The sequence below is a fragment of the Salmo salar genome, chromosome ssa15, assembly GCF_905237065.1.
Source record: "Salmo salar chromosome ssa15, Ssal_v3.1, whole genome shotgun sequence".
Taxonomy (NCBI): domain Eukaryota; kingdom Metazoa; phylum Chordata; class Actinopteri; order Salmoniformes; family Salmonidae; genus Salmo; species Salmo salar.
The window spans coordinates 32,918,154-32,941,367 of record NC_059456.1 but is presented as its reverse complement, the minus strand read 5'-3'; positions in this window follow the sequence as shown (position 1 = coordinate 32,941,367).

Below are 23,214 nucleotides of genomic sequence, written 5' to 3'. Positions count from 1 at the left end.
GAAAAACGGTATCTAATTACAACAGAGTTGACTTTGTCATCCAGTTGCTCTTGTCTATATTTCATTAAGTACATTTCCATCTTAATAGGTCATGGACTATCTTCTCACGCTCCCTCGTCCAATCCTAAAATGTCCAAGGGATTTATAGGTTTTGTCTTCAGACTGTTGCTGTAGAGATGTCGTATGCTCTATCTGGGGATGGAATGAACAACGTGAGAGGTTCCTGTGAGTATGACTCATTGTGGGTCTGTTAACAGAGATAGCAGACGCTCATTATCCTCATTATCCTGTGAGGACATCAGAATCCATTCAGACAGACTGTGTTTAGGTTTGCAAGCTAATCAGCTCCATTGTCCTTCAACTAGTCTGTAACTGAATGCGGATGCAGGTTGGAAAAGAATGGATGTTTACATTCACATTTTAGTCATTTAGCAGACACTCTTATCCAGAGTGATTTACAGTTAGTGCATTCATCTTAAAATAGCTGAATAGAGTTTGAATACTGCAAGCTCTGCACCAGTGCTTGACTTGGACTGAAATAGTGGCGGCACTTATTTTGGGTACTGTTTCTATTTAGGTGTCGGAACTATGCAAAATGTTTAAGACAATATTCGATAAGAGGTGTAGGATTCTGTATTCTGGTTTCCTGTAGGATGGCATATACAGTACCAGTCAAAAGTTTGGACACACCTACTCATTCAAGGGGGTTTCTTTATTTTGATTATTTTCTACATTGTAGAATAATAGTGAAGACATCAAAACTATGAAATAACACATATGGAATCATGTATTCGAAACACAAAAGTGTTAAACAAATCAAGATATATTTTAGATTATAGATTCTTCAAAGTAGCCACCCTTTGCCTTGATGACAGCTTTGCACACTCTTGGCATTCTCTCAACCAGCTTCACCTAGAATGCTTTTCCAACAGTCTTGAAGGAGTTCCCACATATGCTGAGCACTTTTGGGCTGCTTTTCCTTCACTCTGCGGTTCAACTCATCCCAAACCATATCAATTGGGTTGAGGTCGGGTGATTGTGGAGGCCAGGTCATCCGATGCAGCACTCCATCACTCTCCTTCTTGGTCAAATAGCCCTTACACAGCCTGGTGTGTTCGGTCAATGTCCTGTTGAAAAACAAATGATAGTCCCACTAAGCGCAAACCAGATGGGATGGCGTATCGCTGCAAAATGCTGTGGTAGCCATGCTGGTTAAGTGTGCCTTGAATTCTAAATAAATCACAGACAGTGTCATCAGCAAAGCGCCCCCAAACCATCACACCTCCTCCTCCATGCTTCATGGTTGGAACGACACATGGTTCATCCGTTTACCTACTCTGCATCTCTAAAAGTCCTCAACTGGCAGCTTCATTAAATAGTACCCTCAAAACACCAGTCCCAGTGAAGAGGCGACTCCGGGATGCTGGCCTTCTAGACAGAGTTGCAAAGAAAAAGCCATATCTCAGACTGGCCAATAAAAAGAAAAGATTAAGATGGGCAAAGGAACACAAACACTGGACAGAGGAACTCCGCCTAGAAGGCCAGCATCCTAGAGTCGCCTCTTCACTGTTGACGTTGAGACTGGTGTTTTGCGGGTACTATTTAATGAAGCTGCCAGTTGAGAACTTGTGAGGTGTCTGTTTCTCAAACTAGACACTCTAATGTACTTGTCCTCTTGCTCAGTTGTGCACTGGGGCCTCCCACTCTTCTTTCTATTTTGGTTAGAGACAGTTTGCGCTGTTCTGTGAAGGGAGTAGTGCACAGCGTTGTACGAGATCTTCAGTTTCTTGGCAATTTCTCGCATGGAATGGCCTTCATTTCTCAGAACAAGAATAGACTGACGAGTTTCAGAAGAAAGTTCTTTGTTTCTGGCCATTTTGAGCCTGTAATCGAAACCACAAATGCTGACGCTCGAGATACTCAACTAGTCTAAAGAAGGCCAGTTTTATTGCTTCTTTAATCAGGACAACAGTTTTCAGCTGCGCTAACATACCTGCAAAATGGTTTTCTAATGATCAATTAGCCTTTTAAAATGATAAACTTGGATTAGCTAACACAACGTGCCATTGGAACACAGGAGTGATGGTTGCTGATAATGGGCCTCTGTACGCCTATGTAGATATTCCATAAAAAATCTGCCCTTTCCAGCTACAATAGTCATTTACAACATTAACAATGTCTACACTGTATTTCTGATCAATTTGATGTTATTTTAATGGACAAAAAATGCTCTTATCCAGAGCGACTTACAAATTGGTGCATTCACCTTATGATAACCAGTGGAACAAGCACTTTACAATAGTGCATCTAAATCTTTTAAGGGGGGGGGGGGGGGGGTTAGAAGGATTACTTTATCCTATCCTAGGTATTCCTTAAAGAGGTGGGGTTTCAGGTGTCTCCGGAAGGTGGTGATTGACTCCGCTGTCCTGGCGTCGTGAGGGAGCTTGTTCCACCATTGGGGTGCCAGAGCAGCGAACAGTTTTGACTGGGCTGAGTGGGAACTGTGCTTCCTCAGAGGTAGGGAGGCGAGCAGGCCAGAGGTGGATGTAGGGCCTGATCAGAGCCTGAAGGTACGGAGGTGCCTTTCCCCTCACAGCTCCGTAGGCAAGCACCATGGTCTTGTAGCGGATGCGAGCTTCAACTGGAAGCCAGTGGAGAGAGCGGAGGAGCGGGGTGACGTGAGAGAACTTGGGAAGGTTGAACACCAGACGGGCTGCGGCGTTCTGGATGAGTTGTAGGGGTTTAATGGCACAGGCAGGGAGCCCAGCCAACAGCGAGTTGCAGTAATCCAGACGGGAGATGACAAGTGCCTGGATTAGGACCTGCGCCGCATCCTGTGTGAGGCAGGGTCGTACTCTGCGAATGTTGTAGAGCATGAACCTCCAGGATCGGGTCACCGCCTTGATGTTAGTGGAGAACGACAGGGTGTTGTCCAGGGTCACGCCAAGGTTCTTAGCACTCTGGGAGGAGGACACAATGGAGTTGTCAACCGTGATGGCGAAATCATGGAACGGGCAGTCCTTCCCCGGGAGGAAGAGCAGCTCCGTCTTGCCGAGGTTCAGCTTGAGGTGGTGATCCGTCATCCACACTGATATGTCTGCCAGACATGCAGAGATGCGATTCGCCACCTGGTTATCAGAAGGGGGAAAGGAGAAGATTAATTGTGTGTCGTCTGCATAGCAATGATAGGAGAGACCATGTGAGGATATGACAGAGCCAAGTGACTTGGTGTATAGCGAGAATAGGAGAGGGCCTAGAACAGAGCCCTGGGGGACACCAGTGGTGAGAGCACATAGTGCGGAGACAGATTCTCGCCACGCCACCTGGTAGGAGCGACCTGTCAAGTAGGACGCAATCCAAGTGTGGGCCGCGCCGGAGATGACCAACTCGGAGAGGGTGGAGAGGAGGATCTGATGGTTCACAGTATCAAAGGCAGCAGATAGGTCTAGAAGGATGAGAGCAGAGGAGAGAGAGAGAGTTAGCTTTAGCAGTGCGGAGAGCCTCCGTGACACAGAGAAGAGCAGTCTCAGTTGAATGACCAGTCTTGAAACCTGACTGATTTGGATCAAGAAGGTGATTCTGAGAGAGATAGCAGGAGAGCTGGCCAAGGATGGCACGTTCAAGAGTTTTGGAGAGAAAAGAAAGAAGGGATACTGGTCTGTAGTTGTTGACATCGGAGGGATCGAGTGTAGGTTTTTTCAGAAGGGGTGCAACTCTCGCTCTCTTGAAGACGGAAGGGACGTAGCCAGCGGTCAAGGATGAGTTGATGAGCGAGGTGAGGTAAGGGAGAAGGTCTCCGGAAATGGTCTGGAGAAGAGAGGAGGGGATAGGGTCAAGCGGGCAGGTTGTTCGGCTGCCGGCCGTCACAAGATGCGAGATTTCATCTGGAGAGAGAGGGGAGAAAGAGGTCAAAGCACAGGGTAGGGCAGTGTGAGCAGGACCAGCGGTGTCGTTTGACTTAGCAAACGAGGATCGGATGTCGTCGACCTTCTTTTCAAAATGGTTGACGAAGTCATCCGCAGAGAGGGAGGAGGGGGGGAGGAGGGGGGGAGGGGGAGGAGGATTCAGGAGGGAGGAGAAGGTGGCAAAGAGCTTCCTAGGGTTAGAGGCAGATGCTTGGAATTTAGAGTGGTAGAAAGTGGCTTTAGCAGCAGAGACAGAAGAGGAAAATGTAGAGAGGAGTGAGTGAAAGGATGCCAGGTCCGCAGGGAGGCGAGTTTTCCTCCATTTCCGCTCGGCTGCCTGGAGCCCTGTTCTGTGAGCTGGCAATGAGTCGTCGAGCCACGGAGCAGGAGGGGAGGACCGAGCCGGCCTGGAGGATAGGGGACATAGAGAGTCAAAGGATGCAGAAAGGGAAGAGAGGAGGGTTGAGGAGACAGAATCAGGAGATAGGTTGGAGAAGGTTTGAGCAGAGGGAAGAGATGATAGGATGGAAGAGGAGAGAGTAGCAGGAGAGAGAGAGCGAAGGTTGGGACGGCGCAATACCATCCGAGTAGGGGCAGAGTGAGAAGTGTTGGATGAGAGCGAGAGGGAAAAGGATACAAGGTAGTGGTTGGAGACTTGGAGGGGAGTTGCAATGAGATTAGTGGAAGAACAGCATCTAGTAAAGATGAGGTCAAGCGTATTGCCTGCCTTGTGAGTAGGGGGGGAAGGTGAGAGGGTGAGGTCAAAAGAGGAGAGGAGTGGAAAGAAGGAGGCAGAGAGGAATGAGTCAAAGGTAGACGTGGGGAGGTTAAAGTCACCCAGAACTGTGAGAGGTGAGCCATCCTCAGGAAAGGAACTTATCAAGGCGTCAAGCTCATTGATGAACTCTCCAAGGGAACCTGGAGGGCGATAAATGAGAAGGATGTTAAGCTTGAAAGGGCTGGTAACTGTGACAGCATGGAATTCAAAGGAGGCGATAAGACAGATGGGTCAGGGGAGAAAGAGAGAATGTCCACTTGGGAGAGATGAGGATTCCAGTGCCACCACCCCGCTGGCCAGATGCTCTCGGGGTATGCGAGAACACGTGGGCAGACGAGGAGAGAGCAGTAGGAGTAGCAGTGTTATCTGTGGTAATCCATGTTTCCGTCAGCGCCAAGAAGTCGAGGGACTGGAGGGTAGCATAGGCTGAGATGAACTCTGCCTTGTTGGCCGCAGACCGGCAGTTCCAGAGGCTGCCGGAGACCTGGAACTCCACGTGGGTCATGCGCGCTGGGACCACCACGCGGTGTGAAGCGTTTGTATGGCCTGTGCAGAGGGGAGAGAACAGGGATAGACAGACACATAGTTGACAGGCTACAGAAGAGGCTACGCTAATGCAAAGGAGATTGGAATGACAAGTGGACTACACATCTCGAATGTTCAGAAAGTTAAGCTTACGTTTCAAAAATCTTATTGACTAAAATGATTAAAATGATACAGTACTGCTGGCTGGTGAAGTAGGCTAGCTAGCAGTGGCTGCGTTGTTGACTTTGTTTGAAAGTGTAGCTGGCTAGGTAACCTCGATAGTTTCAGTACTACACCTTATCATGATACAAAGGCAACTATGTAGCTAGCTAACATAACACTAATCTTTGGGCAGTAAGGTGTTCTTTTATCTGTTTTTTTAAAACTGGTTTTATTGCTAGCTTGATTTACCTGGGGTGGCATACAGTTCCATAAAGTCATGGCTCAATTTATACTGTGTGTTTCCCAGCCTTGGTTCTGAACCTGGGGACTGTGAAGCACAGGAGGTTGGTGGCACCTTCATTGGGGAGGATGGGCTTGTGGTAATGGCTGGAGCGGAATTAGTGGAATGGTATCAAACACATGATTTCTAGGTGTTTGATGCCATTCCATTTGCGCCGTTACAGCCATTATTATGAGCCGTCCTCCCTTCAGCAGCCTCCACTGCTGTGAAGAGACCTCTGGTTGCATGTCTTGTGTTGTACCGATGAGTGTCAACTGTGTGCCAACTGCTTGAACAGACAGATCGGTACCTTCAGCACATCAATACCTCGCACACAGACCAATAGTGATGCAGTCAAGCTCTCCTCAACTTTGAGCCATGAGAGACTGACATGCACATTTGGAAAGTATTCAGACCCCATGACTTTTTCCACATTTTGTTATGTTACAGCCTTATTCTAAAATGGATCAAATAGTGTGTGTCCCCCCTCATCAATCTACACACAATTACTCCTGATGACAAAGCAATAAAAAAAAGTTATTTTTCTTCCCGTTGGAAGGTGAACCTTCACCCCAGTCTGTCCTGAGTGCTCTGGAGAAGGTTTTCATCAAGGATCTCTCTGTACTTTGCTCCGTTCATCTCCCAGTCCATGCCGCTGAAACATACTCACAGCATGATGCTGCCACCACCATGCTTCACCATAGGGATGGGCCAGGTTTTCTCCAGACATGACACTTGGCATTCAGGCCAAAGAGTTCAATCTTGGTTTCATCAGACCAGAGAATCTTGTTTCTCATGGACTGAGAGTCCTTAGGTGCCTTTTGGCAAACTGAAAACGGGCCTTCATGTGACTTTTACTGAGGAGTGGCTTCTGTGTACAGACAATTCCTTCGACCTCATGGCTTGGTTTTTGCTCTGACATGCACTGTAACTGTGGGACCTTATATAGACAGGTGTGTGCCTTTACACATCATGCCCAATCAATTGAATTTACCACAGGTGGACTCCTATCAAGCTGTAGAAACATCACAAGGATGATCAATGGAAACAGGATGCACCTGAGCTCAATTTCGAGTCTGATAGCAAAGGGTCTGAATACTTGTAAATAAGGTATTTCTGTTTTTAATTTTTAATACATTTGCTAACATTTCTAAAAACCTTTTTTTCTTTGTCATTATGGGGTATTGTGTGTAGATTGATGAGGGAAAAATATATTTAATCCATTTTAGAAGAAGGCTGTAACCTAACAAAATGTGGAAAAAGTCAAGGGGTCTGAATACTTTCCGAACGCACTCTAAGTGCGATATGTGTCTCTTTGTTCTGGACCAACTGCAATTTACCTATGTCCCTCTTTGCCACACATGACCACACAACTGGGCAGTAGTGCGACAAAACTAGGGCCTGTAAAACCTGACTGGTCGACTGAGATGTCAAGAAGGCAGAGCAACGCCCTATCATGGACAGACCTCTTCCCATTTTAGCAACCGATGAGTCTATATGTTTTGACCATGACAGCTTGCTATTTAGGGTTACACCCAGCAGTTTAGTCTCCTCAACTTGCTCAATAGCCACATTATTCAATAATAGATCTAAACAAGGTTTAGCGTTGAGCGAGTGATTTGTCGCAAAAATGAGGCTTTTCATTTTTTTGATATTTAGCACCACCTTATCGCTAGCTACCCATTCTAAAACTGACTGGAGCTCTATGTTAAGGGTCTATTTATTTTATTGTTGTAGCCAATGTTTATACTGTTGAGTCGTCAGCGTACATAGACACATGATGGGTCACATGATGAAACTAATTCCATTTCACTCAGAAGTAAATTGAAGAGAAAAGGGATGTGACGGACCCCATAACACAAAAGCTTTTCAGTGTCCTTGCCATTTCACTTAGTTGTGTGGCTTATTAACATGTAATCACAGAGTCAGAGTGGAAGCGAAAGCCCCAAATTGCTTTTGATAAATTAAAACAGAATTTCAGTTCGGTGGGTGTCATGCTCTCTTGCTAAATTGAAAAACTGAATCAAGGGAATTTTTGAAGTGGTAATTTATACAAAAGGCATTTTGTGTCAGAGACAAAAACAACATAGAGCTCAGTGGTGGAGTGAGAAGAACCTTGTAATTAAGCAACCTGAACTCTCATGGACGACATTATAATTTATGACCGATTAGTGCTGTTTGTGATCTTCCAACCAAACCCTGTTTTTGAAGCAACACTGCCCACTAATTAACGACAAGAGTGGGCTAATTCCAACACATACTGCCTCTGCAACAGTATCAAAAATGAAATGGAAACATAATACACATTTTAGTAACATAATGTCAAAAGTAATGCACTTCATAGGGAATAGTGTTTCATTTGGGATGCATTGCCTGTTTTGTTCAGTACGAATTAAAAAAAATAAATAAAATAATGCATGAAATGAAATGTATGCATTCACTACTGTAAGTTGCTCTGGAAAAGAGCGTCTGCTAAATGACTAAAATGTAAATGTAAAATGTTGTATGGGGAGCAGCAAATCATGTCACTATAACTGAATAGCAGCTGTTTCATTAGGGTCGTGATGAATCATCCAGGGAGCTTTAAAACACAAAGGTCACAAACAGGAGTGTAACAGGATGGAGGTTCTGCCCCTGCAGAAGCGCAGGGCCAGTTTTTCAAAAGTCATCTATCTGGATTTCGTCCATCAGATAGGATAAACGCATAGAAATAGAATGAATAGAACTGACAAATCATTGACTTGAATGGGCACTCTCGTTATATTCAATTCTTTTTCTAGGAATTTAATCCTGTCCGATAGCCGAAATAGATCATTTTTGAAAAACTGGGCCCTGGTGTATTGGGACAACCGGACATGGCAGTAAATGCTGTACAGCCACTGCAGATGTCGGAATGACTTTAACACACCAGTAAAAAATAATTCCTTGAGTCCCCCACACCGTCACATTTTCCCCCTTGAGGCCCCCATTATTAACCAAATAATGATAGTTCTGTGTAACCCTCCCAATTTAGGCAGGCCCACTGGGCTAAAGATGGACCAGCCCATCTGGACAGTCCGTTTCTGTAGACAGTACCAGAGCACACCATCTAATGCACAGCTCTCTGGATCTTTAGGTTAAACTAGTGCGTCACACATGTCTGTCTTCCCTAAGAACCTGAGTTCCATTATAAGAACACTACAATGTACAAGGTTCCAGTTTGAAAGTCATGTCAGCACACACATAGGTCGTTGAGTTTTTGTAATTGGAAGCTCATTTTCCTATTTGGTCTGTAAACCTCTGACCGGGTCCAAAGTAGTGCACTATGTAGGGGATAGGGTGTTATTTGGAACACACACACATCCTAAGAATAACTATTCTTATGAGTTAACAAAGAGAGTGTTAGAATGAAAGACGTTCTAGGACATATTATTATTATTATTATTATTATTATCATATTATTATTATTATATTTCTCACAAAATATGACCTATTGTTGGAGCAGGTTTATCCCCACAACTGTATTCTCAGTAGTCCTGCTGAAACTTAATTGATAAATTACTGTGAAGAATTAGCGAGAAGATGCCAACATCTGGTTTCCCTGATCTAAATCAGTCCCGTTGAAAATCAAGATCCAAAACTAGCAAACACACTGTGGAGTTTTACAGTCAGTCATCATCATGGATTTTCCTTTTAGCATGACTTATTAATAACTTCTTGGTGACAGGGGGCAGTATTCAGAAATTCAGATGAATACGTGCCCAAATTAAACTGCCTTCTTCTCGGGCCCAGAAGGTAGGATATGCATATTATTAGTAGATTTGGATAAAAAACACTCTGAAGTTTCTAAAACTGTTTGAATCATGTCTGTGAGTATAACAGAACTCATATGGTAGGCAAAAACCTGAGAAGAAATCCAACCAGGAAGTGACTTGTAGTTTTTCTATCTAATCCCTATTCAAACTACAGTGTCTGTGGTGTCATTTTGCACTTCCTAAGGCTTCCATTGGCTGTCAACAGTCTTTAGAAACTTGTTTCATGCGTCTACTGTTACTGGGCAGAGAATAGGAGCTCAGTCAATCAGTGGACTGCCTGGGACCAGTGAGTTGTTTACTGCGCAGGCACGCTGGCGCACTGCTCCTTCTTTTTCCTCTTTGATGAATACGCTATTGTCCGGTTGGAATATTATCGAAGTTTTATGTTAAAAAGACCCAAAGGATGGATTGTAAACATTGTTTGACATGTTTCTATGAACGGTAATGGAACTATTTGACTTTTCGTCTCTGGTTTTGCACTCTCGCGTTATGCCTTGGATTAGTGATCTGAACGCGCAAACAAAATGGAGGTATTTGGACATAAATATGGAGTTTTTCGAACAAAAAGAGCATTTCTTGTGGAAGTGGGAGTCCTGGGAGTGCATTCCGACGAAGATCAGCAAAGGTAAGGGAAGATTTATAATACTAATTCTGAGTTTAGTTGACTCCAGAACTTAGCGGGTAACTGTATAGCTTGCTTTGATGGCTGAGCTCTGTACTCAGAATATTGAAAAATGTGCTTTCGCCGTAAAGCTATTTAAAAATCTGACACAGCGGTTGCATTAAGGAGAAGTGTATCTATAATTCTTTCAATAACTGTTGTAAATTTTATCAACGTTTATGATGAGTATTTTTGTAAATTTATGTGCTCATTCACCGGGGGTTTTGGTGGGAATACATTTTCTGAACATCACGCGCCAATGTAAAATGGGGTTTATGGATATAAATATGAACTTTATCAAGCAAAACATACATGTATTTTGTAACATTGAGTCCTGGGAGTGTCATCTGATGAAGATCATCAAAGGTTAGTGATTAATTTTAGCTGTATTTCTGGTTTTTGTGACGCCTCTCCTTGCTTGGAAAATGGCTGTGTGGTTTTTCTTGTCTCGGCGCTGTCCTAACATAATCTAATGCTATGCTTTCGCCGTAAAGCCTTTTTGAAATCGGACACTGTGGTTGGATTATCTTTATCTTTAAAATGGTGTATAATACTTGTATGTTTGAGAAATTTGAATTATGAGATTTTTGTTGTTTTGAATTTGCCGCCCTGCTATTTCACTGGCTGTTGATAGTGTGTACCGCGGGTGGGACGCTAGCGTCCCAGATGTCCCAGAGAGGTCATTATGTCAGATAACTGCAAACAAGCCGGAAAATCAACATTGTTCACAGTGGTGTTAAGTTCCATCCATAAATCCTCATAATGTACCTGTCCAATATGATCCATTGAATTGTGAAGAACTGAAGACGGCCCTCATTTCCTTATATGAAGATTGATGGACATGTGTAGCTCCTCCTGAGTACTATGACTGTGGGCACCCTAATCCCATTATAGTGCACTACTTTTGACCATGGCCTTGGCGCTATAAAGGGAATAGGGCGCCATTTGGGATGCAGGCACTGTGTTCCGCTTCCACTGAGATGTCATATTTCAGAATGTAGAGGGGAAATAATGCTGTCATCTTGGCAGAGATGCCAAAACATGTAGAATTAAGACGAATGAGGATAAGTCAGCCTCAATTTTCACCTTGTCAAAATACTGTATATTACATTCATCTCCCTGAATACAACACATTCATAAATAGGAGTGTGTGTGTGTGTGTGTGTGTGTGTGTGTGTGTGTGTGTGTGTGTGTGTGTGTGTGTGTGTGTGTGTGTGTGTGTGTGAGTGGAGTGAGTGTGCGAGTGTGCGAGTGAGTGAGCGAGTGTGTGAGTGTGCGAGTGAGTGTGCGAGTGAGTGAGCGAGCGAGCGAGTGAGTGAGTGAGTGAGTGAGAGAAAGCGAAAGCGATAGAGAAAGCGATCGAGAGAAAGAGAAAGAGAGAGACAGAGAGAGAAAGACAGAGAGGGGGCTTGCAGTTGAAATAGCAAGAGAGGACTTCCAAACACTATTAACACTGGGTTTATTTATACACTATCATTCATTATACATTTTACTGGAGGGCATCAATGACAAGTGTCACATAACAGTATTCCAGAGCGCAGAAAGATGATGTACTTTTCACAATTTGAGTGTCAGCAAGAGAGTCCTTCAGGGGAATACTTAAGGATTGACAAGGCCATTCTTCTTTTCTCCTATCGATAAAATTAGCAAATGGCAAACAATGGAATATGCCGAGGAGGACTTTTAATCCCTCCTCTGAAATGTCCTGACATGGAGACATCTCGGAGGGACAGGCATGCTTACTAATGGCATCTTAATAATCTTTCTGTACTGTATAACCTTGACAAGGTATGTGTGTGAGTACAAGAGGGGAGAGTGTGATTTCATGGGATATGCATGGTTGGAATCCTCAGTGATTTTTCACTGTCTGTATAACATTCCTGCTTTATGTGGTATTCAAGGAGCTCTTCTGACTTTTCTAAAATAAAAGTTGTAACTAAACCTGGTTTCACAAGTCAGAGAGAGAGACTTGATACTGCAACAGCATGACGTTCAGATGAGAGTTAGTGGCAATCTGGGATTTCTACATCCATTTTTGGACGTTACGTTTCTCCAGCCTTCAGCTGTTCACCAAAAAAGTGACAGGGTCACCGCTTTGTTTTAGTTTGAAACCCAGATTGCCCCTTCATACTAACATGAACGTAATTCCTACACACATGAACCCAGAGTAGCTCTGGCATAAATCGTCAAACGTTTCATTACTTATATCAAGCGTGAAGAACGGGATGGCTCAGACACCGTCACAGAAATTGCATTAACACTGTCACGAAGGACGCATCATCGCCACAACTCAAGCATGACATGTGGGCTGTGGGCTCAAGGGCAGTGCTGTGATCTATGACACAGACCCAGGGTGACTCCAACACAACACTCTTAGGGCACTGACGTAAACCAACTGGGCACCACTTTATGACTAAGTAAGAGTGCTAACTGCTAACCATTCAGAGGCAATAAGTGGGTTGTAAGTAATATACTGCATCGTCAGTAATATACTGTATAGTCAGTAATATACTGTATAGTAAGAAATATAGTGTATAGCAAGAAATATATATATATATACACACAGTTGAAGTCGGAAGTTTACGTACACCTTAGCCAAATTCATTTGAACTAAGTTTTTCACAATTCCTGATATTTAATCCTAGTAAAAATTCCCTGTCTTAGGTCAGTTAGGATCACCACTTTATTGTAAGAACATGAAATGTCAGAATAATAGTAGAGAGAATGATTTATTTCAGCTTTAATTTCTTTCATCACATTCCCAGTGTGTCAGAAGTTCACATACAGTCAATTAGTATTTGGTAGCATTGTCTTTAAATTGTTTAACTTGGGTCAAACATTTCGGGTAGCCTTCCACAAGCTTCCCACAATAAGTTGGGTGAATTTTGGCCCATTCCTCCTGACAGAGCTGGTGTAACTGAGTCAGGTTTGTAGGCCTCCTTGTTCGCACATGCCTTTTCAGTTCTGCCCACACATTTTCTATAGGATTGAGGTCAGGGCTTTGTGATGGTCACTCCAATAGCTTGACTTTGTTGTCCTTAAGCATTTTGCCACAACTTTGGAAGTATGCTTGGGGTCATTGTCCATTTGGAAGACCCATTTGCGACCAAGCTTTAACTTCCTGACTGATGTCTTGAGATGTTGCTTCAATATATCCACGTAATTTTCCATCCTCATGATGCCATCTATTTTGTGAAGTGCACCAGTCCCTCCTGCAGCAAAGCACCCCCACAACATGATGCTGCCACCCCCGTGCTTCACGGTTGGGATGGTGTTCTCCAGCTTGCAAGCCTCCCCCTTTTTCCTCCATTTTTGTTTCATCAGACCAGAGGACATTTCTCCAAAAAGTACGATCTTCGTCCCCATGTGCAGTTGCAAACCGTAGTCTGGCTTTTTTATGGTGGTTTTGGAGCAGTGGCTTCTTCCTTGCTGAGCCACCTTTCAGGTTATGTTGATATAGGACTCGTTTTACTGTGGATATAGATACTTTTGTACCTGTTTCCTCCAGCATCTTCACAAGGTCCTTGGCTGTTGTTCTGGGATTGATTTGCACTTTTCGCACCAAAGTATGGTCATCTCTAGGAGACAGAATGCGTCTCCTTCCTGAGCGGTATGACGGCTGCGTGGTCCCATGGTGTTTATACTTGCGTACTATTGTTTGTACAGATGAACGTAGTACCTTCAGGCATTTGGAAATTGCTCCCAAGGATGAACCAGACTTGTAGAGGTCTACAATTTGTTTTTTGAGGTCTTGGCTGATTTCTTTTGATTTTCCCATGATGTCAAGCAAAGAGGCACTGAGTTTGAAGGTAGGCCTTGAAATACATCCACAGGTACACTTCCAATTCACTCAAATGGTGTCAATTAGCATATCAGAAGCTTCTAAAGCCATGACCTACTTTTATGGAATTTTCCAAGCTGTTTAAAGGCACAGTCAACTTAGTGTATGTAAAGTTCTGACCCACTGGAATTGTGATACAGTGAATCATAAGTGAAATAATCTGTCTTTAAACAATTGTTGGAAAAGGTACTTATGTCATGTACAAAGTAGATGTCCTAACCGACTTGCCAAAACTACAGTTTGTTAACAAGAAATTTGTGGAGTGGTTGAAAAACGAGTTTTAATGACTCCAACCTAAGTGTAGGTAAAGTTCCTACTTCAACTGTCAGTGGTAAGCCATGACTTCCTGTTTCACTGAGGTATAAATATGAGGTGACACACAGACCAAGTTCCCATAGTCATCCATCACTATGGCAAAGACCCGAGAATACAGTAATGATGTGCGACAAAAGGTTGTTGAGCTGCACAAATCAGGAAATGGCTATAAGAAAATAGATAAATGGTTGAAAATGCCCATTTCCACTAGCAGGACAATACTTAAGAAGCTTAAAGCAACTGGAGATGTTAACAATCAGCCTGGAAGATGACGTGTGTCCTATATTGACCCCACGCACAGTGAGGAGGATGGTTAGAGTGACCAAAAAATCTCCAAGGTTCACAGCTGGAGAATTGCAGACGTTAGTTGGTTCTTGGGGTCAGAAAGTCTCCAAAACTACAATCAGATACCACCCACATAACCACAAGTTGTTTAGGAGGGTTGCCATAAAAATGCCTTTGCTGTCATCAAAAAACAATCTCAAGAGCCTACAGTTTGCTAAATGTTACTGGAACTTTCAATGTAACTGGGTTCTATGGCCAGATGAGACCAAAATAAAGCTTATTGGAAACAAACACCAGAGGTGGGTTTGGCGTAAACAGAAAGATAGCCATGCAGAAAAGTACCTCATCCCCACTGTGAAATATGATGGTGGATCTTTGATGCGGTGGGGCTGTTTTTCTTCCAAAGGCCCTGGACAACCTGTAAGGATACATAGTATCATGGACTCCATCAAGTACCAGCAGATATTACATCAAAACCTGACTGCCTCTGCTAGGAACCTTAAACTGGGCCTTGGTTGGATCTTCCAGCAGGACAATGATCCAAAACACACCTCAAAATCAACACAAAAAGGGTTCACTGACCACAGAATCAAGTTTTGCCATGGCCATCCTAGTCTCCTGGCCCAAACCCCATAGAAAACATGTGGGATGAGCTGAAGAGGAGAGTCCACAAGTGTGGACCTCGGAATCTGAAGGATCTGGAGAGATTCTGAATGGAGGAATGGTCTCAGATCCCTTGCCATGTGTTCTCCAACCTCATTACACATTATAGGAGAAGACTCAAGAGCTGTTATCTTGGCAAAGGGAGGTTGCACAAAGTATTGAATGAAGGGGTGCCAATAATTGTGGCACACATATATTTGATAAAAATCTTTGTTTCATGATCAGAATACATTTTTTCTTTAAATTATTTTACTTGAATTAAGGGTTAGATTTTGGTGAATATTTTGAATGAAAGACCAAGAGGATAACAATAAATGAAAAAATTTCACAGCCCGTTTTGATCATATTTACCAAGGGTGCCAATATTAGTGGAGGGCACTGTAGTAAGTAATATACTGTATAGTCAGTAATATACTGTTTAGTCAGTAATATATGTATAGTAAGTAATATACTGTATAGTCAGTAATACACTGTATATCAGAGTTGACTTAAGAGTAGTACTGTACTGTATTTCTCCTTTATAATGTTGATGTATGTTGTTTATGGCCTGTAAAGTAAGGTTAATATAAATGGAACCATTTGATTATTATAAATTGTATAGATTGTTTGTTTCTAACCTCATACAGTGAGGGAAAAAAGTATTTGATCCCCTGCTGATTTTCTACGTTTGCCCACTGACAAAGAAATGATCAGTCTATAATTTTAATGGTAGGTTTATTTGAACAGTGAGAGACAGAATAACAACAAGAAAATCCAGAAAAACGCATGTCAAAAATGTTATAAATTGATTTGCATTTTAATGAGGGAAATAAGTATTTGACCCCTCTGCAAAACATGACTTAGTACTTGGTGGCAAAACCCTTGTTGGCAATCACAGAGGTCAGACGTTTCTTGTAGTTGGCCACCAGGTTTGCACACATCTCAGGAGGGATTTTGTCCCACTCCTCTTTCCAGATCTTCTCCAAGTCATTAAGGTTTCGAGGCTGACGTTTGGCAACTCGAACCTTCAGCTCCCTCCACAGATTTTCTATGGGATTAAGGTCTGGAGACTGCCTAGGCCACTCCAGGACCTTAATGTGCTTCTTCTTGAGCCACTCCTTTGTTTCCTTGGCCGTGTGTTTTGGGTCATTGTCATGCTGGAATACCCATCCACGACCCATTTTCAATGCCCTGGCTGAGGGAAGGAGGTTCTCACCTAAGATTTGACGGTACATGGCCCCGTCCATCGACATTTGATGCGGTGAAGTTGTCCTGTCCACTTAGTAGAAAAACAACCCCAAAGCATAATGTTTCCACCTCCATGTTTGATGGTGGGGATGGTGTTATTGGGGTCATAGGCAGCATTCCTCCTCCTCCAAACACGGCGAGTTGAGCTGATGCCAAAGTGCTCCATTTTGGTCTCATCTGACCACAACACTTTCACCCAGTTGTCCTCTGAATCATTCAGATGTTCATTGGAAAACTTCAGACGGGCATGTATATGTGCTTTCTTGAGCAGGGGGACCTTGCGGGCGCTGCAGGATTTCAGTCCTTCACGGCGTAGTGTGTTACCAATTGTTTTCTTGGTGACTATGGTCCCAGCTGCCTTGAGATCATTGACAAGATCCTCCCGTGTAGTTCTGGGGTGATTCCTCACCGTTCTCATGATCATTGCAACTCCACGAGGTGAGATCCTGCATGGAGCCCCAGGCCGAGGGAGATTGACAGTTCTTTTGTGTTTCTTTCATTTGCGAATAATCGCACCAACTGTTGTCACCTTCTCACCAAGCTGCTTGGCGATGGTCTTGTAGCCCATTCCAGCCTTGTGTAGGTCTTCAATCTTGTCCCTGACATCCTTGGAGAGCTCTTTGGTCTTGGCCATGGTGGAGAGTTTGGAATCTGATTGATTGATTGCTTCTGTGGACAGGTATCTTTTATACAGGTAACAAACTGAGATTAGGAGTACTCCCTTTAAGAGTGTGCTCCTAATCTCAGCTCGTTACCTGTATAAAAGACACCTGGGAGCCAGAAATCTTTCTGACTGAGAGGGGGTCAAATACTTATTTCCCTCATTAAAATGCAAATCAATTTATAACATTTTTGACATGCGTTTTTCTGGATTTTTTGTTGTTGTTTTTCTGTCTCTCACTGTTCAAATAAACCTACCATTAAAATTATAGACTGATCATTTCTTTGTCAGTGGGCAAATGTACAAAATCAGTAGGGGATCAAATACTTTTTTCCCTCACTGTAGGTATTTTCTTGATTAAATAAAGGTTAAATAAAATTGTATTCTATAGATTATTATAAAAATAAATATCTCTCCACCACTTTATATTGCAACTTTGCAAAGCAGAGAGACTTTTGATCTGCTGGTTCACATTCAACTGACATTTCCTGAGGTTCATAATCCTTTCTCTGACCCCCAATGAATGGGTTTTAATGTTTCAACTCAGGATGGTAATAGCTTTGTAGTAATTAAATAATTATATTCAGTCAATATATTATTGTTGATGTCCAAAACAGCTGCCAAATAAAATTGGTTATCTATAACGTAAAAAAACAAGCATATGGACCAAGCAGACATCAATGACTTGGCAATGACATCAGTCTTATAAGTTAATCAGGGTTGCAAAAAGTTAATTTTAAGTGCTTGGAGTCATTTTTGTCATCAGCTCATATAGTAATTACACTATGTTAAATGGATAGTTCAACCAAATTACATATTGGTTTCCATACCCTGTAAGCAGTATAAAGCAAAACCAAAACCAATGTCATTTTGTCATTTGGGTGAACTATCTCTTAAGGATTGGACCCTGTAGCTCAGGACCTGAACCAAGGATATGCATATTATTGATACCATTTGAAAGGAAAGACTTTGAAGTTTGTGGAAATGTGAAATTAATGTAGGAGAATATAACACATTAGATCTGGTTAAAGATAATCCAAAGAAAAAAAAATGTTTTTGTCCCATCATCTTTGAAATGCAATAGAAAGGCCATAATGTACTATTCCAGATTAGACGCAATTTAGATTTTGGCCACTAGATGGCAGCAGTGTATGCGCAAAGTTTTAGACTGATTCAACCATTGCATTTCTGTTCAAAATGTTGTATCAAGACAGCCCAAATGTGCCTAATTGGTTTATTAATACATTTTCAAGTTCATAACTGTGCACTCTCCTCAAACAATAGCATTGTATTCATTCACTGTAATAGCTACTGTAAATTGGACAGTGCAGTTAGATTAACAAGAATTTAAGCTTTATGCCCATATCAGATATGTCTATGTCCTGGGAAATGTTCTTGTTACTTATTACCTCATGCTAATCACATTAGCCTACGTTAGCTCGTGGGTGGGACACCGATCCCGTAGAGGTTTTAAAGATTAGTCTAATAAATACTGTATGTGAAACCTTGCTGAAAAATATGTTTTAGAGGAGTCATCTTTTTCATTATCAACATTTTATTAATGTTATAGCCTAATTGGTTGAACATTAAACCTTGATCTCACATCAGAGATGAGGGAATCATTCAGTGTCTCTTTTGTGTGTCGAGGTTAAATCCTCTACTCTGTTAAATCCTCTACTCTGTGCCCGTCGACAGTGATCTATAAACAGAGATGTATGGTTTACCTGGAGCTGTGCATGCACCTTTAGGGCTGTGTCCCAAATGGCACACTATTCCCTTTATAGTGCACTATCCTAGTTGTGACCTTTAAGGTACGAGGAAAATCCTCTAGGACTTGGTCAAGGAAAAGGCAATACAGAGACAAGTAGAGCTGTCTGCCTGTGTGTGAGTGTGCGCGTGTATATAGGTGCTACATGGTATTTCAGTCACTTTAACCCTAGAGGTACCGAAACTAAAGGAGAAACTGGCTGGATAAAGCCTCACTATAACATGGATTTAAGCTGGATATAAGCTGGACACAACCTTGGCCAGGATCTGGAGTCAGATGGGGATGTAGTAACGAAGTATTATACACTACCGGTCAAAGTTTTAGAACACCTACACATTCAAGGGTTTTTACTATTTTCTATTTGCTTAGCTGAATTCCATAAATGTTTTATCCTGAAAAAATCCCTAGTCCTTAACGATTACAAGCATAAACATAACATGATGCAGCCACCACTATGCAAAAAAAATATTGAGAGTGGTACTTAGTGACATACCACGTTGTATTCAGGACAAAAAGTTAATTGCTTTGACACATTTTTTACTTTATTTAGTTCCTTGTTGCAAACAGGATGCATGTTCTGTAATATTTGTATTCTGTACAGACTTCCTTCTTTTCACTCTGTCAATTAGTTTAGTATTGTGGAGTGACTACAGTGTTGTTGATCCATCCAGTTGTCTCCTATCACAGCCATTAAACTCTGTAACTGATTTAAAGTCACCATTGGCCTCATGGTGAAATCCCTGATCGGTTTCCTTCCTCTTTGGCAACTGAGTTAGGAAGGATGGCTGTATCTATGTAGCGACTAGGTGCATTGATACACCATCAAAAGTGTTATAAATAATTTCACCATGCTCAAAGAAATATTCAAGGTCTGTTTGTTTTTTTACCCATCTACTAATAGGTGCCCTTCTTTACGAGGCATTGGAAAACCTCCCTCGTCTTTGTGGTTGAATCCGTGTTTGAAATTTACTGCTTGACTGAGGGACCTTAAAGATAATTGTATGTGTGGGGTACAGAGATTTAGTCATTAAAAATGTTTTTAAAAACTATTATTGCACACAGAGTGAGTCCATGCAACGTATTATATAACTTGTTAAGCACATTTTACTCCTGAATTAAAAATTAGGCTTGCCATAACAAAGGGGTTGAATACTTATCGACTCAAGATCATTTCAGCTTACATTTTTTTATTCATTTGTAAAAATGTCTAAAAACAGTGACACAAAATGTAAATGTATTCCATTTTAAATTCAGGCTGTAACACAACAACATTTTGAAAAAGTAAAGGGGTGCGAATACTTGCTGAAGGCACTGTATTCCAGGCTTTGCATCTGGTTACCTTGACATTCAGCCTGTCTTAGTGCAGCATCACCTGGGCGATGACTCTACCACAGAATTAGAATAATAGAATTCATTATCTTTGTAAATTCTATGGACTCTACCTTCACTGCGCTGTGGTTTGCTTTTGACGTATTAACGGAAGATAATGCCTCTGCACAAAGAGAGCGCCATAGAGATCATGCAGTTCAGTGTTCTATGTAATTCTATGAAGAGTGTGGCCTAACAATGACGCAAGTAGCAACCATGTACGTCTTTTGCCCATAGAGATGTGTTTTATCTTAGCGCCTTGGTCATTGCATGTACGAATGCAATGAGATATTTCTGCCTGCCTCCTTTATATTTGTCCCTTATATTTCTGTTTCCCTTTGAACCAAAACACATTAGATGTCTAGGCACGTAAAAGCTGTCGTTTTTTTCTCTGCAGGCGAATCCTTCCCGGCCCTGCTAGCAACAGGATATGAAAGATGAGGAGATCACAGGCAGTGAGGCAGGCAGGGACACAGAGACAGAAACAATGGGAGTAATGCCTCCCAGCAGAGCCAGGGCTTCTCAGAGAACTAGTCATTCTGCATGCACCACCTCAAACTGCACACTATTCCCTATATACTTTTGACAAGAGCCCTGGTAGTGCACTATATAGGGAATACACTCTTTTTTTTCCCTATCTAATTTATTCGGCTTTCCCCTACACTCTTAGAAAAAAGGGTTCTGCGGCTGTCCCCATATGAAGAACCCATTTTGGTTCCAGTTAAAACCCTTTTGGAGTTCTACCCAAAAGAGTTTTACCTGGAACCAAAAAGTGTTCTCCTATAGGGACAGCTGCAGAACCCTTTTGGAACCTTTTTTTCTAAGAGAGTAGGGTGCCATTTGAGAAGCAAATGTATTAAGTTGTACAGCCATTTGAACTCATGACTCATGGCCATTAATTACACACAACACAAATAATCTGGGTTACAGCCGGGGCAAACATAGCAGAGCTGGCAGTCATCACAGGCTGTCTGCCTCGCCTCCCCACCCGTCCACGGCTATTTAGAAGAGGATAACACACTGGGGGAGGGTGCTGCAGCCCTAATATAACCTGTTCAGTCTGTTAGGACACAGCCATCACTGCTATAGAACATGGCAGTAATCAGACTTACTGTATCCCTCCTATAGAACACAACAACAAGTCAGACTTACTGTATCGCTGCTCTAGAACACTACAACAAGTCAGACTTACTGTATCGCTGCTCTAGAACACTACAACAAGTCAGACTTACTGTATCGCTGCTCTAGAACACTACAACAAGTCAGACTTACTGTATCGCTGCTCTAGAACACTACAACAAGTCAGACTTACTGTATCGCTGCTCTAGAACACTATAAGTCAGACTAATGTCACTGACAATCTCTATACAATCATGTCTTAAATATCAGTACATATTTCTATAAACACTTAGCATTGGTCAATTCAAGTCTAGTAACTAAATATTTACATGGACTTGAATCAAGGATACAATCTGGAATATGAACATTTTGGGTTTTATTTATTTTCAAATCCATTTGTAAAAATACTTCACTACATCTTGCTAATAGAATCAACAAATGAAAATGTAAATGCCTAAAAACTTTCTGGACATACCTTCCTTACAGTAAGACATTCCTGCTCATACAGTAAGATATTCCTGCTCATACAGCACGCAGTATGTCCATTCTACATTCACAGTCTGTAAATAAATACAAAAATTCTCATAAAAAATGCAATGCTTTCCATTGTAATTCTAATGCCAGCCACAGTAGTCTATTTCACATGATTTTATTTCACCTTTATTTAACCAGGTAGGCTAGTTGAGAACAAGTTCTCATTTACAACTGCGATAAAGCATAGCTTTTCGACACATACAACAACACCGAGTTACACATGGAATAAACAAAACATAGTCAATAATACAGTAGGAAAAAAAAAAAAGTCTATATACAGTGAGTGCAAATGAGGTAAGTTAAGGCAATAAATAGGCCATGGTGGCGAAGTAATTACAATATAGCAATTAAACACTGGAATGGTAGATGTGCAGAAGATGAATGTGCAAGTAGAGATACTGGGGTGCAAAGGAGCAAGATAAATAAATAAATACAGTATGGGGATGAGGTAGGTAGATAGATGGGCTGTTTACAGATGGGCTATGTACTGGTGCAGTGATCTGTGAGCTGCTCTGACAGCTGGTGCTTAAAGTTAGTGAGGGAGATATGAGTCTCCAGCTTCAGTGATTTTTGCAGTTCGTTCCAGTCATTGGCAGCAGAGAACTGGAATGAAAGGCGACCAAAGGAGGAATTGGCTTTGGGGGTGACCAGTGAGATATACCTGCTGGAGTGCGTGCTACGAGTGGGTGCTGCTATGGTGACCAGTGAGCTGAGATAAGGTGGGGCTTTATAAACTGTGTGTTTCGAGCCCTGAATGCTGATTGGCTGAAAGCCGTGGTATACAAGACAGTATACCACAGGCATGACAAAACAATTATTTTTACTGCTCTAATTACCTTGGTAACCAGTTTATAATAGCAGTAAGGCACCTTGGGGGTTTGTGATATATGGCAAATATACCACGGCTAAGGGCTGTTTCCAGGCACTGCGTGTTGAGTTGTGCCTAAGAACAGCCCTTAGCCGTGGTGTATTGGCCATATACTGTACCACACCCCCTCGGGTCTTATTGTTTAATTGCCACACTTTTTCCAACAAGAATAATGACAGGCTTTGGTTTAGCGCCACACTATTTATAGATTCTTCTTCTAAAGAGGTAGCCAACCTCAATGAAAAACGCACCTCCCACCACCTCCTTCTCCAGTCTTGTTAATTCCGGTCTCTTCAATCCTGTCATGTCAGTCAAATTGACTGTATCTGCACCAACTTCTGCAGCCCTTTTGAAGTGTAAACATCCTGGAGGTGGAATTACACGCCTGTGTGGCCGTGGTGGCGCCATGCTTGTTCCTGGAACGCCAGTCTCAGGTCTGGGTGGTGGTGTCGGAAGAGGG